At 42.6% G+C, this 12,398-nt stretch overlaps 1 long non-coding RNA gene across 1 annotated transcript in view; it reads left to right on the top strand.

Annotated features, from left to right (window-relative positions):
• LOC122446165 overlaps positions 1-12,398 on the top strand; it is a 246,805-nt gene that overhangs the window by 26,854 nt on the left and 207,553 nt on the right. The window lies entirely within an intron of this gene.

The following is a 12,398-nucleotide window of genomic DNA, read 5'->3' as shown; positions in this document are numbered from 1 at the left end:
GGTCACAAAGAGTCAGACACGACTGAGTGACTTTCCCTTTATCCTTCACCTGCTCTCTTGGTGTGACTCCCAGTTCATTATTGTCATAGGTCTTGGCTTCTCCCCCAGAGATGTCTTTCTTTCTCCATAAACCTATTGGCTACTTCTGAAGATGGAATTGGAATATGTTCTTTGAGTACATCTTTAGCATTCTTCCTGCCCAGAGAAATTTAGGGACCCTCACTCTTTCTCAATTGAGCAATGTCAGTCTCCAGTTTAGGCTGGCAGTGTCTCTGTCAACACACCTCTTTGTATATTTGCATGTTTTCTAGATATATGATTTGAAAGGTCTAGATAGGCCAAAGGTCACACCAGCACTCCTTTTTTTAGGTACATTTTTCTCTCTAGACTTAATTACTCCTATCTTGGTCATCTTTGACTCAATGGACATGAGTTCGAGCAAGCTCCGGGAGATAGTGAAGGACAGGCAAGCCTGCCATGCTGCAGCCCATGGGACTGCAAAGAGTCAGACATGATTGAGTGACTGAACAACAATAATCTTAGTCTTAGCTGGTTGCTATGGAACCATCCCATACCTAAGCTTTATAGAAGCATTTTTGTGTGTGTGCAGCTGAGAAGATACTTTATTTATTTCAGAAGTTTTAAGAAGGGCTGTGCAACCAAATTATTGATTTGATCTTTACCCTGAGGGTGTGTCTAACTGCAGTGCCCTAGATCTTTGCCCACAGGATTTTTCTTAGTTTGAGAATGTTTTACTGGTTGAAGAGGTTGAATATGAGAAACCAATTAATTTTTCAGATGAGTCAGGCCCTGCATTTCTGGGCTGTGTTCTCTCTCAGTTTGTTTGCAAGTTTGCTAGTTCTTGCTTGCGCTGATCATCTCCCTCTTGTAGCTACCTAATCATAAACATTAAAAGCAACCAGCTGATGCTTTCAGCATTGTGTCTAGAGACTGCCTTCGGTTCAGTTCAGTTCAGTCACTCAGTCATGTCCGACTCTTTGCAACCCTATGGACTGCAGCACGCCAGGCCTCTCCGTCCATCACCAACTTCTGGAGCTCACCCAAACTCATGTCCATTGAGTGATTCCATCCAATCATCTCATCCTCTGTCATTCCCTTCTCCTCCCACCTTCAGTCTTTCCCAGCATCAGGGTCTTTTCCAATGAGTCAGTTCTTCAAATCAGGTGGCCAAAGTATTGGAGCTTCAGCATCAGTCTGTCCAGTGAATTTTCAGTACTGATTTCTTTTAGGATTGACTGATTTGATCTCCTTGCAGTCCAAGGGACTCTCATGAGTCTTCTCAAACCCCACATTTGAAAAGAATCAATTCTTCAGTGCTTAACTTTCTATATGGTCCAACTCTTACATCCATACATGACTACTGAAAAAAACCACAGCTTTGACTATATGGACCTTTGTCAGCAAAGTAATGTCTCTGCTTTTTAATATGCTGTCTAGGTTGGTTGTAGCTTTTCTTCCAAGAGGCAAACATCTTTGAATTTCATGGCTGTAGTCACCATCAGCAGTGATTTTGGAGCCCAAGAAAATAAAGTCTGTCACTGTTTCCATTGTTTCCCCATCTATTTGCCATGAAGTGATAGGACCAGATGCCATGATCTTAGTTTTCTGAATGTTGAGTCTTAAGCCAGCTTTTTCCCTCTCCTCTTTCACTTTCATAAAGGCTGTTTAGTTCCCCTTCACTTTCTGCCATAAGGGTGGTATCATCTGTATATCTGAGATTATTGATATTTCTCCTGGCAGTCATGATTCCAGTTTGTGCTTCATCCAGTCTGGCATTTTGCATGATGTACTCTGCATGTAAGTTAAATAAGCAGGGTGACAATATACAGCCTTGTCATACTCCTTTCCCAATTTGGAACCAGTCCGTTCCATGTCTGGTTCTAACTGTTGCTTCCTGACCTGCATACAGATTTCTCAGGAGGCAGATCAGGTGGTCTGGTATTCCCATATCTTTAACAATTTTCCACAGTTTGTTGTAATCTATACAGTCAAAGGCTTTAGCATAGTCAATGAAGCAGAAGTAGATGTTTTTCTGGAATTTTCTTGCTTTTTTGATGATCCAGCGGATACTGGCAATTTGATCTCTGATTCCTCTGCCTTTTTTAAATTCAGCTTGAACATCTGGTTCTTGGTTCATGTACTGTTGAAGCCTCACTTGGAGAATTTTGAGCATTACTTTGCTAGCATGTGAGATGAGTGCAATTGTGTGGTAGTTTGAACATTCTTTGGCATTGCCTTTCTTTAGGATTGGAATGAAAACTGACCTTTTCCAGTCCTGTGGCCACTGCTGAGTTTCCCAAATTTGCTGGCATATTGAGTGCAGCACTTTTACAGCATCATCTTTTAGGATTTGAAATAGCTCAACTGGAATTCCATCACTTCTGCTAGCTTTGTTCATGGTGATGCTTTCTAAGGCCCACTTGACTTTGCATTCCAGGATGTCTGGCTCTAGTTGAGTGATCATGCCATCATGGTTATCTGGGTCATGAAGATATTTTTTTTGTATGGTTCTGTGTATTCTTACCACCTCTTCTTAATATCTTCTGTTTCTGTTAGGTCCATACATTTCTGTCCTTATTTGTGCCTATTTTTGCATGAAATGTTCCCTTGATATCTCTAATTTTCTTGAAGAGATCTCTAGTCTTTCCTATTCTATTGTTTTCCTCTCTCTGCATTGATTACTTAGGAAAGCTTTCTTATCTCTCCTAGCTATTATTTGAAACTCTACTTTCAGATGGGTATATCTTTCCTTTTCTCCTTTACCTTTCACTGCTCATCTTTTCACAGCTATTTGTAAGGCCTCCTCAGACAACCATTTTGGTTTTTGCATTTCTTTTTCTTGGAGATGGTTTTCTTGTTTGTTTGTTTTGTTTTTGTTTTGCAGATGGTTTTGATCACTGCCTCCTGTACAGTGTTATGAATATCCATTCATAATTTTTCAGGCAATCTGTCTATAAAATCTAATCCTTTGAATCTATTTTCACTTCCACTGTATAATTGTAAGTGGTTTAATTTAGATCATACCTGAATGGTCTAGTGGTTTTCCCTACTTTCTTCAATTTAAGTGTGAATTTTTCAGTAAGGGGCTCATGGTCTGAGCCACAGTTAGTTCCTGGTCATGTTTTTCTGACTGTATAGTGATACTCCATCTTTGGCTGCAAAGAATATAGTCAATCCGATTTTAGTATTGACCAGCTGGTGATGTCCATGTGTAAAGCTGTCTCTTGTGTTGTTGGAAAAGGGTGTTTGCTCTGACCAGTTTATTCTCTTGGCAGGACTTTGTTAGCCTTTGCCCTGCTTCATTTTGTACTCCAAGTCCAAACTTGCCTGTTATTGTAGGTATCTCTTAACTTCCTACTTTTGCATTCCAGTCCCCTGTGATGAAAAGGACATCTTTTTTTGGTATTAGTTCTAGAAGGTCTTGTAGGTCTTCATAGAATCATTCAATTTCAGCTTCTTTGGCATTATTGGTTGGGGCATAGACTTGGATTACTGTGCTATTGAATGGTTTGCCTTGGAAACAAACAGAGATCATTCTGTCATTTTTGAGATTGCACCCAAGTACTGCATTTCAGACTCTTTTGTAGACTATGAGGGCCACTCCAATTCTTCTAAGGGATTCTTGCTCACAATAGTTGATATAATGGTCATCTGAGTTAAATTCACCCATACTGGTCCATTTTAGTTCACTGATTCCTAAAATGTCAATGTTCACTCTTGCCATCTCTTGTTTGACCTTTTCCAATTTACCTTGACTCATGGTCCTAAAATTCCAGGTTCCTATGCAATATTGTTCTTTATAGCATCAGACCTTACTTCCATCACCAGTCACTTCCAAGGCTGGGTGTCATTTTTGCTTTGGCTCCATCTCTTCACTCTTTCTGGTGTTATTTCTCCACTGATCTCCAGTAGCATATTGGGTACCTACCGACCTGGGGAGTTCATCTTTGTGTCATATCTTTTTTCCTTTTCTTACTGTTCATGGGGTTCCCAAGGCAAGAATATGGAAGTGGTTTTCCATTCCCTTCTCCAGTGGACCACATTTTGTCAAAACTTTCCACCATAACCCATCTGTCTTGAGTGGCCCTGCATGGCATGACTCATAGTTTCATTGAGTTAGACCAGACTGTGATCCATGTGATCAGTTTGGTTCAGTTCAGTTCAGTTTAGTTCCTCAGTCATGTCCGACTCTTTGCAACCCCATAACCTGCAACACGCCAGGCCTCCCTGTCCACCAACTCCTGGAGTCCACCCAAACCCATGGCCATTGAGTCGATGATGCCATCCAACCATCTCATCCTCTGTCATCCCCTTCTCCTGCCCTCAATCTTTCTCAGCATCAGGGTCTTTTCCAATGAGTCAGCTCTTCGCATCAGGTGGCCAAAGTACTGGAGTTTCAGCTTCAACATCAGTCCTACCAATGAACACCCGGGACTGATCTCCTTTAGGATGGACTGGTTGGATCTCCTTGCAGTCCAAGGGACTCAAGGGACTCTCAAGAGTCTTCTCCAACACCACAGTTCAAAAGCATCAATTCTTCAGCGCTCAGCTTTCTTTATAGTCCAACTCTCACATCCATACATGAATACTGGAAAAACCATAGCCTTGACTAGATGGACCTTTGTTGACAAAGTAATGTTTCTGCTTTTTTAGTTGACTGTAATTGTTGTTTTCATTCTGTCTGCCCTCTGATGGATAAGGATTAGAGGCTTGTGGAAACTTCCTGACAGGAGGGACTGACTGTGGGGGGAGGTGCATAAATGTGTGGCATCAGTCCCTTTGGAGGATTTTGCCATTAACCCCACCATAGAGCCACCAAGCAGATGACCCACAAACTGGAGAACAATTATACCAAAGAAGTTCTCCACACTGTTGCAAAAGTTCTAGGGCCCACAACATATTTCCCAACCTGGGTTTCCAGCAAAGGGACTGAGAACCCCTAGTGAATTTGACTTTAAGGCTGGTGGGATTTGATTATAGAACTTCCACAGGACTGGGGAAACAGACTCTGGGAGGGCACAAACAAAACCTTGTGTGCACCAGGACTCAGGAAAAAGGAGCAGTGACCCCAAAAGAGACTGAGCCAGACTTGCCTGTGAGTGTCCAGGAGTCTCCAGCAGAGGCGTCGGTTGAGTGGCTTGCCGTGGTGTCAGGGGCGCTGAATACAACAGACCTGGGAGTCTTGGTGTGCTGGCATATGTCCTTTTGAAGGAGTTCACCATTACTGCCATTACCCTTACCATAGTTTGTCCTCAGGCCAAACTAAGGCAGGGAACACAGACTCACCCAGCAACAGAAAATTGGATTAAAGATTTACTGAGCATGGCTGCAGGGGCTTCCCTGGTGGTTCAGAGGTTAAAGTGTCTGCCTGCAATGCGGGAGACCTGGGTTTGATTCCTGGGTTGGGAAGATCCCCTGGAGAAGGAAATGGCAACCCACTCCAGTATTCTTGCCTGAGGAATCCCATGGACGGAAGAGCCTGGTGGGCTACAGGCCACGGGGTCGCAAAGAGTCGGATACGACTAAGCGACTTCAGTTCACTTCACTTCACTTTGGACAAGTTCAAAAGCTTATTAGATATATTTTCTATCTTCCAAGTGACATAGGTGACAGTTTAACCAATTGTTTCATGTCTCCACAATGAAGCTCATGGTTTCCTAGCCTTATATGTTTTCTAACCATGTCTCTAGCTTTCCTTAACACTTTCTTTGCCATTTTCCGAGCCTGTACACATAGTCTAGTTCCAAAGTTAATGCCTCATAATTTAGGTTTTTGGTTGCAGCAGGACCCATTTCTACGTTCCAATTTCTGTATCAGTTAGCAATTTTTATGTAACTAACTATCCCCAAACTTGTTGGCTTAAAATAACAATCATTTATTATTTTAATTATAAATGGCTCTAATCCACATGGCAAGGGGAATGGCCACAGGGAGGGATGTTGGGTTGCCATTAAAATAATCCACCCTAAAGATTAAGGCTTTTTGCCTTAGAATTACAGAGGAAACATTTTTGTCCGTTGGATAATGGTGTTATTTTCTCTTCACACATTAAAAAAAATACTCTGATAAAAGCACACTGATTTCTTTCTTTAAAAAAAAGTCAAAATCTGTTTTTTTAAGTCTGCAAAAATCAGTAAATGAAGTGAACTCTGGCTTCAAAGTTGTTAATCCAACTTTTAAAAGTGAAGCAACTAAGATTTCGACAGGCTCTTACTTCAAAGGGTAGAGAACCAAGCAGGGCAGCTCAGTGGAGGAAATCTTCCCTTTATTGGCAGAGTCACTCTAGGAACCAGTATGTTTTCTTTCTGCCAAGGCTCATGGAAGGAATGTACAGAGTTTTGAAGTCAGTTGAACTAAAACCTTTGGGGATGTTACTCAATAAGGCAGAGTCTGAGAATGCAGGAGCTAGACCTGGTGGGAAAGGCTTCAGATCCATATGACCTCAAGGCCTGGGGGTTCTGTGACATAGTGAGTGAAGGAATGTAGTTTAAGGGCTTTCTCCACCAGTGCTCTGCAAAGAAGCAAGACAGGTTTGGAGTTCATAATGGAGTGCAAGCTTAGTTGCTCAGTTGTGTCTGACTCTGCGACACCATGGACTGTAGCCCACCAGGCTCCTCTGTCCAGAGGATTTTCCAGGCAAGAATACTGGAATAGGTCACCATTTCCTACTCCAGGGTATCTTCCTCATCCAGGGATCGAACCTGTGTCCCCAGTGTTTCCTGCGTTGCAGGCAGATTCTTTACCCACTGAGTCATCCAGAGAGCTCCATTCCTAATAGGGAGAAGGGTTATAAATACAACCTTGATATTGAATTTTAAAAATACCACTCTTTGGATTACTTTTATATAGTAAGTAGCTAGTATTTGTCTACTATTAAATGTTTTTGTCAAAACATCACTGGAAAACATGTGCTCCATTATTGTAATTTAGTGAACTAGTCGAGGGAGGCAGAACTCCTTTGAGCTCAGTGGTTCAGCATAAGAGATGTTCATTCCTCACTCATGTCACAGGCTCCGTGGATAGAAGGGAGGCTTTGCTCTGGAAGGTCATCCAAGAATCTGAGCACCTTCGTCTTGAGGCTCTAACCTCTTCTGGATCCTCTTAGTTTCCTTTGTCCAGCTGAGATATGGTGGAAAAGAGTGAGATGGCTTTAGAATGGCCACATATCCTTTGTGATCTTTTAAAAAAATTGTTTATAAAATTTTGACCGTGCTGGGCCTTGGGTGCAGCATGTGGGCTCTTTGTTGGGCAGGCTTCTCTTGTTGCAGCGTGTGGGCTCTCTGGTTCTGGCACCATGTGTGGGATCTTAGTTCCCTGACCAGGGATCAAACTCACACCCCCTGCACTGGAAGGGGGATTTTTAACCACTGGACCCTCAGGCAATTCCCTCCTTTGTGGTCTTTTTATGTGCACATGACTCAGATGTACTTGACAAGATGGTACTTTATTCCCTTCCTCTTGAGAGGGGACTTGCTTCTAATGAATAGAACAGAATTGATAGTGGGTAGCTTCCGAGACTAGATCATAAAGGCACTGCAGCTTCCTGCTTGCTCTCTCTCTCTCTCTGATGGTTTACATTGAGGGGAGCCAGCTGCCTTGTCACAAGGACATTCAGGCAGGTGTGTGGAGAAAGAGGAGGTGAGGTGGTGAGGAGCTAAGGACTTCTGCCAATTGCCAGCAAGGAGATGAGGCCACCTGTCAAAAGCCCTCTCAAGAAGCCTCCTGAGGTATGGATCCTCCAGATCCAGGTGAGCCTGCAGATGACATGGCCTCATTGGATGGCTTGACTGCCATGACCTTGTGAGAAACCCTGAGGCAGAAACACCCAGGAAAACCAGTCCTAGGTTCCTGACCTTCTGAAATTGTGTGAGATAATAGGTACTTGTTACTTTAAACTGCTGAGGCTTTGGATGATTTGTTATATCGTGATAAGTAACTAAGAGAGAATGAAGGATTGTGCCTGGAAGGGTTTTACATCCTGGACCTGCAGGATTCATAAACCACTTTCTACCACATTCAGTTGGCTAGAGTGACTCACATGATCACACCTAACAACCCAACTACAAGACAGGCTCAGGAATGTCATCCAGCTGTGGGCCCAGGAGGAAAGGCCCACTGGGAAAACAGCTGGCCAATCTCTTCCAGGTTCAGTGAGTTTATATTTAGGAATGTTTGGACTGCAGGGAGCTGGTGGTTGTTTATCCAGGTTCGGACAAAGTTCTTAGGGAAGTAAGTACAGCCTTTGAAATATTCGTATTTATATTAGTTCCTCTTGTAGAGTGATGTCAGCTGTCTCTGAAGTTACTCAGGAGACTATTAAGAGGCTTTGGTTTGTCTCTTGGCAAGTGCTGTCACTGTCATCAGAAGCAATAACAGTGATACCACTACCCACAGTTCACATTTTCAAATAACTGGACATCATATGAAATTGTTAATCGTCACAGCACTTAAATGAGGTAGGGAGAATGATCTCAACTTCACAGATGGTAAAACGAGACATAGAGAACCTAGGCAACATGTTTAGAGTCTTACAAGTATTTTCAGGCCCTTTAACACAAGTATGTGTTTCTCCAGATCTAAGATGCTTGACCTCTCATCAGGGTTAGCAGGATGTTTAAGGGAGGGTCTGAGCTTGGCCAAGTGCTTTTAGCACATGGTGTGGGAAGGGCTCTGACATGCCATCCCAGGCAGAGGGAGTGATGGTCTGCCACACTCTTCTACAATGAAGAGTACTAGATACCTGAAGACACTAGATACTTCCAGTACAAGTATCATCCTAAAAGCAGGTAGAAAGACATAAACTAGCTGCGTCAAATTCTAACTTGGTCAAACTCTCATGTTTTTTTCTTCAGCACAGCTCTAGGTAGGATATCTCTGAGCCTCAGTTTCTCCTATAAACCAGGAACAAAGTGGGCTTGTTGTAAGGTTCGAATGACATGGTGTATGCGAAAACATCTGGAATATTTCTTGGCAACACTACAATTTTTTAAAGTCCTTCTAAAACCCAAGCCACTATTTTCTGAGGGACTAGAAGCCACTTCTTATTTATCATTATATATCCTTCATACCTAGTACAGTGTCTGGCACAAAGTGATTGCACAGTACAGTTACGTTGAAGGCACAAGTGAATAAATGAAAGAATCATTTCTTCTTCGTTCTTCCCAGGAGTGAGGAGCTTAGTTTGAGATATGCAGTCTAGCGATCAAGGGTTTACAGAGTGCTTTTACACACAAAATCTCCTGGCATTGCTGCTCCTCCCAGCTTCTTCCCCCACACCTCCTCCTTCCCCGCCACCCCCCAGGACATTGCCACTGCCTACTCCCGAAGCAGTGGGAGGCAACCCTTATTAAAGTACTTTGTCCAGTTCAGGATTGAAGAAAATCTAACAAACTCAGAGAGTGCCCAGAGGAGAGCAATAAAAATTGATTAAACAGACCTTCTGAAGAAAGGTTAAGAGAATTGGGATTATTTTCAGCTAGAGTGGCTGGTGGAGGGAATAATAAATTTTCAAGAAACAAAAGAATATCTTGCAAAACTTTTTTTTTTTTTTTTTTTTTAAAGTGGTTACAGTGGGCTATTCTACTGAGGATAGTAGAGAAGGCATTTTGATGACTTTTTTGCTTGACATTAGCAAGCAGCCTCTCTCACTGTCTCTGCCCATGGGATTGTATTGGCTACTTGCTCTCTGAAAATTCCTTATTGCTTTGGGACATTCCTTTAAGAATGTTGTGGGTCTCAGGTACTGTGAGGTCACTGGTGCATGATAGAGAAGAGACACTTGAATTAAGTAAGAGATTAGATTATATTCATCCCCTGACTTGGAACTTCTAAAGGAGAAGACTGTAAACCCAATTAACCAGAGGCCCCAAAGACGTTTATAGACACTATGCCTCCCTACTTTGCTGACCTCCCAAGACTTTTCAGGGCTAACTCCTATAAATCTGCTACATTCCATAAGACATGCATGAGCAGCATCCTCATTTTATTTTTGTTCAATTATCCTGTAATATTTATGGATAGAGGTAGATTTCCTAGGACAGCAGGAGCTCAGAAATAGGTATCAGCAGCACCACTAGGACCGTGATGTTCCTTGCCTACGCCCTAAAGTCAATTTATGTTGACTTTACACAGCTTAGTAGCATAGTAGATGTTTATTGAGTGCATTCTATATGCCAGGCATTGTGTTAAGCACTGGGGAGACATATACAATGGTGAGTTTTCTATATGAGACCCTTGCCAACACAGGGCCTAAACATGGGTTAGTGGGGATACAGACAATCAAGAGGTAACTGCAATAGTGTGAGATATATGCTATGAGGCCATTTGACAGACCTGCTTAACCCAGATAGGTGGTCAGGGCAGGTTTTATGGAGGATATGATGCCTAAGTGATTTGTGAAAAATAAATAAGCATTATTAATTATCACTAGTTTCTATTTTGGCTACATTATCAGTCTAGATAGCTCTTGTTTTGGAAATGGATGTCATTACCTAATCCATTGTCACCCTTCCCCCACTCCACTGTTTATTACTTTTTGTTTTCTTTTTAAATGTTGCCTCCCTGATCCAACCATTATCTTCATGGTTTAGGGATGAAGAAAGGCTCCAGGTATACTTAATCCAGGTTAAATTAATGCCAATAATTATTTGCCAAGAGTTAATACTCTCTTCTGAAGTGCTGTATTAGTAAAACATCCAGGCATCCCACATGTTGAAGAACGTCTGATCTTGAGATTCATACAGGAAAGAAGCTATACTCATTTGAACCAGAGAGAGCTGATTGTCCATTCATGGAGCCCAGAGTACTGCCTTGGCATTGGGGCACTGTTAGTTTTTATTAATTATTTTCTGTTTAATAATAATCTGAATGAGGCCCCAGTGTAATGACAGAGCTTTGTGAAATTAAATTTGAGCTGCTCCAAGTTAAATAATTAATTACACTCAGCTTTGGAGCGAATATACAAAGAGATGTGTGCCCAGCTCAGGGTGGTTTCCCTTCTTTGGGACTGTGCCATACAGAGAATGGCCTCTAGTGGCTGTGCGTCTACAGCTGATGGATCCAAGGGCTAGACACCTGTCCAAGCTAGGCCAATCTCATTTCATCTTAGGAAGTTTTGAGTTGAGAGAGAGAAAGGGAGAGAAGTAGAAAAGAGGGGAGAGGAAAGTGGAGGGGAGAGAAGGAGAGAAGAGGAGAGGGAACACTTTAATGGCAGTAAGTGTCTGGCTCCCATAGTTCTCAAGGTCTTTTCTGCATCTGTCTTGCAGTTTGGTTATGTGAGATAGGTCAATATTCTTATAACAAATTCATTAGTCTTCCTTAGCTACATCAAGGTGGTATTCTGTCCCCTGCCATTGAACATCCTGCTGAAGACAAGTCTGCAGTATATACACTGCATATACTGTATGTATATATATATATATATATATATATATATATATATAGTATCAGTTCAGTTCAGTTCAGTTGCTCAGTCATGTCTGACTCTTTTCGATTCCATGAACCGCAGCACGCCAGGCCTCCCTGTCCATCACCAACTCCTGGAGTCCACCCAAACCCATGTCCATCGAGTTGATGATGCCATCCAACCATCTCATCCTCTGTTGTCCCCTTCTCCTCCTGCCCTCAATCTTTCCCAGCATCAGTGTCTTTTCCAATGAGTCAGCTCTTCGCATCAGGTGGCCAAAGTATTGGAGTTTCAGCCTCAATATCAGTCCTTCCGATGAACACCCAGGACTGATCTCCTTTAGGATGGACTGGTTGGATTTCCTTGCAGTCCAAGGGACTCTCAAGAATCTTCTCCAACACCACAGTTCAAAAGCATCATTTCTTCTGCACTCAGCTTTCTTTATAGTCCAACTCTCATCCATACATGACCACTGGAAAAACCATAGCCTTGATTAGATGAACCTTTGTTGACATAGTAACATCTCTGCTCTTTAATATGCTGTCTAGGTTGGTCATAACTTTCCTTCCAAGGAGTAAGCGTCTTTTACTAGGTGGCTAGAAATCTGTAATTCACTGTGTGGTGATAGATGGTCACAGGATGGAGCATAAGGCTGTCTGACCTCCTGCTTTGTGAGCTTGCCTGTTAGGAAACCTTTAGGGGCTCAAAGAGTCTTAAGAGGCCACACACTTGGCTCATTTGCCGAGGTTCTATTCTATACCTGTGTCTGAACCTCAGTAGCAGGCTGCATGCTCTCAGCCGTCACTCCTGTGGCTATATCCAGGGGCTCTTCCTAGAAGGCAGTGCTATGCAGTAGTTCCCCACTCAAACTCTGGAGTCAGACAGACGGTGCTCGGGATCCCAGCCCTGCTCTTTAGGAGCAGCGGTTATGTGGCCATTTGTTAATGACTCACAGCCTTGGTTTTCTCATCCT

Source organism: Cervus canadensis, chromosome 8 (genome assembly GCF_019320065.1).
Source record: "Cervus canadensis isolate Bull #8, Minnesota chromosome 8, ASM1932006v1, whole genome shotgun sequence".
NCBI lineage: Eukaryota > Metazoa > Chordata > Mammalia > Artiodactyla > Cervidae > Cervus > Cervus canadensis.
This window is presented reverse-complemented; position numbering and strand designations above follow the sequence as displayed.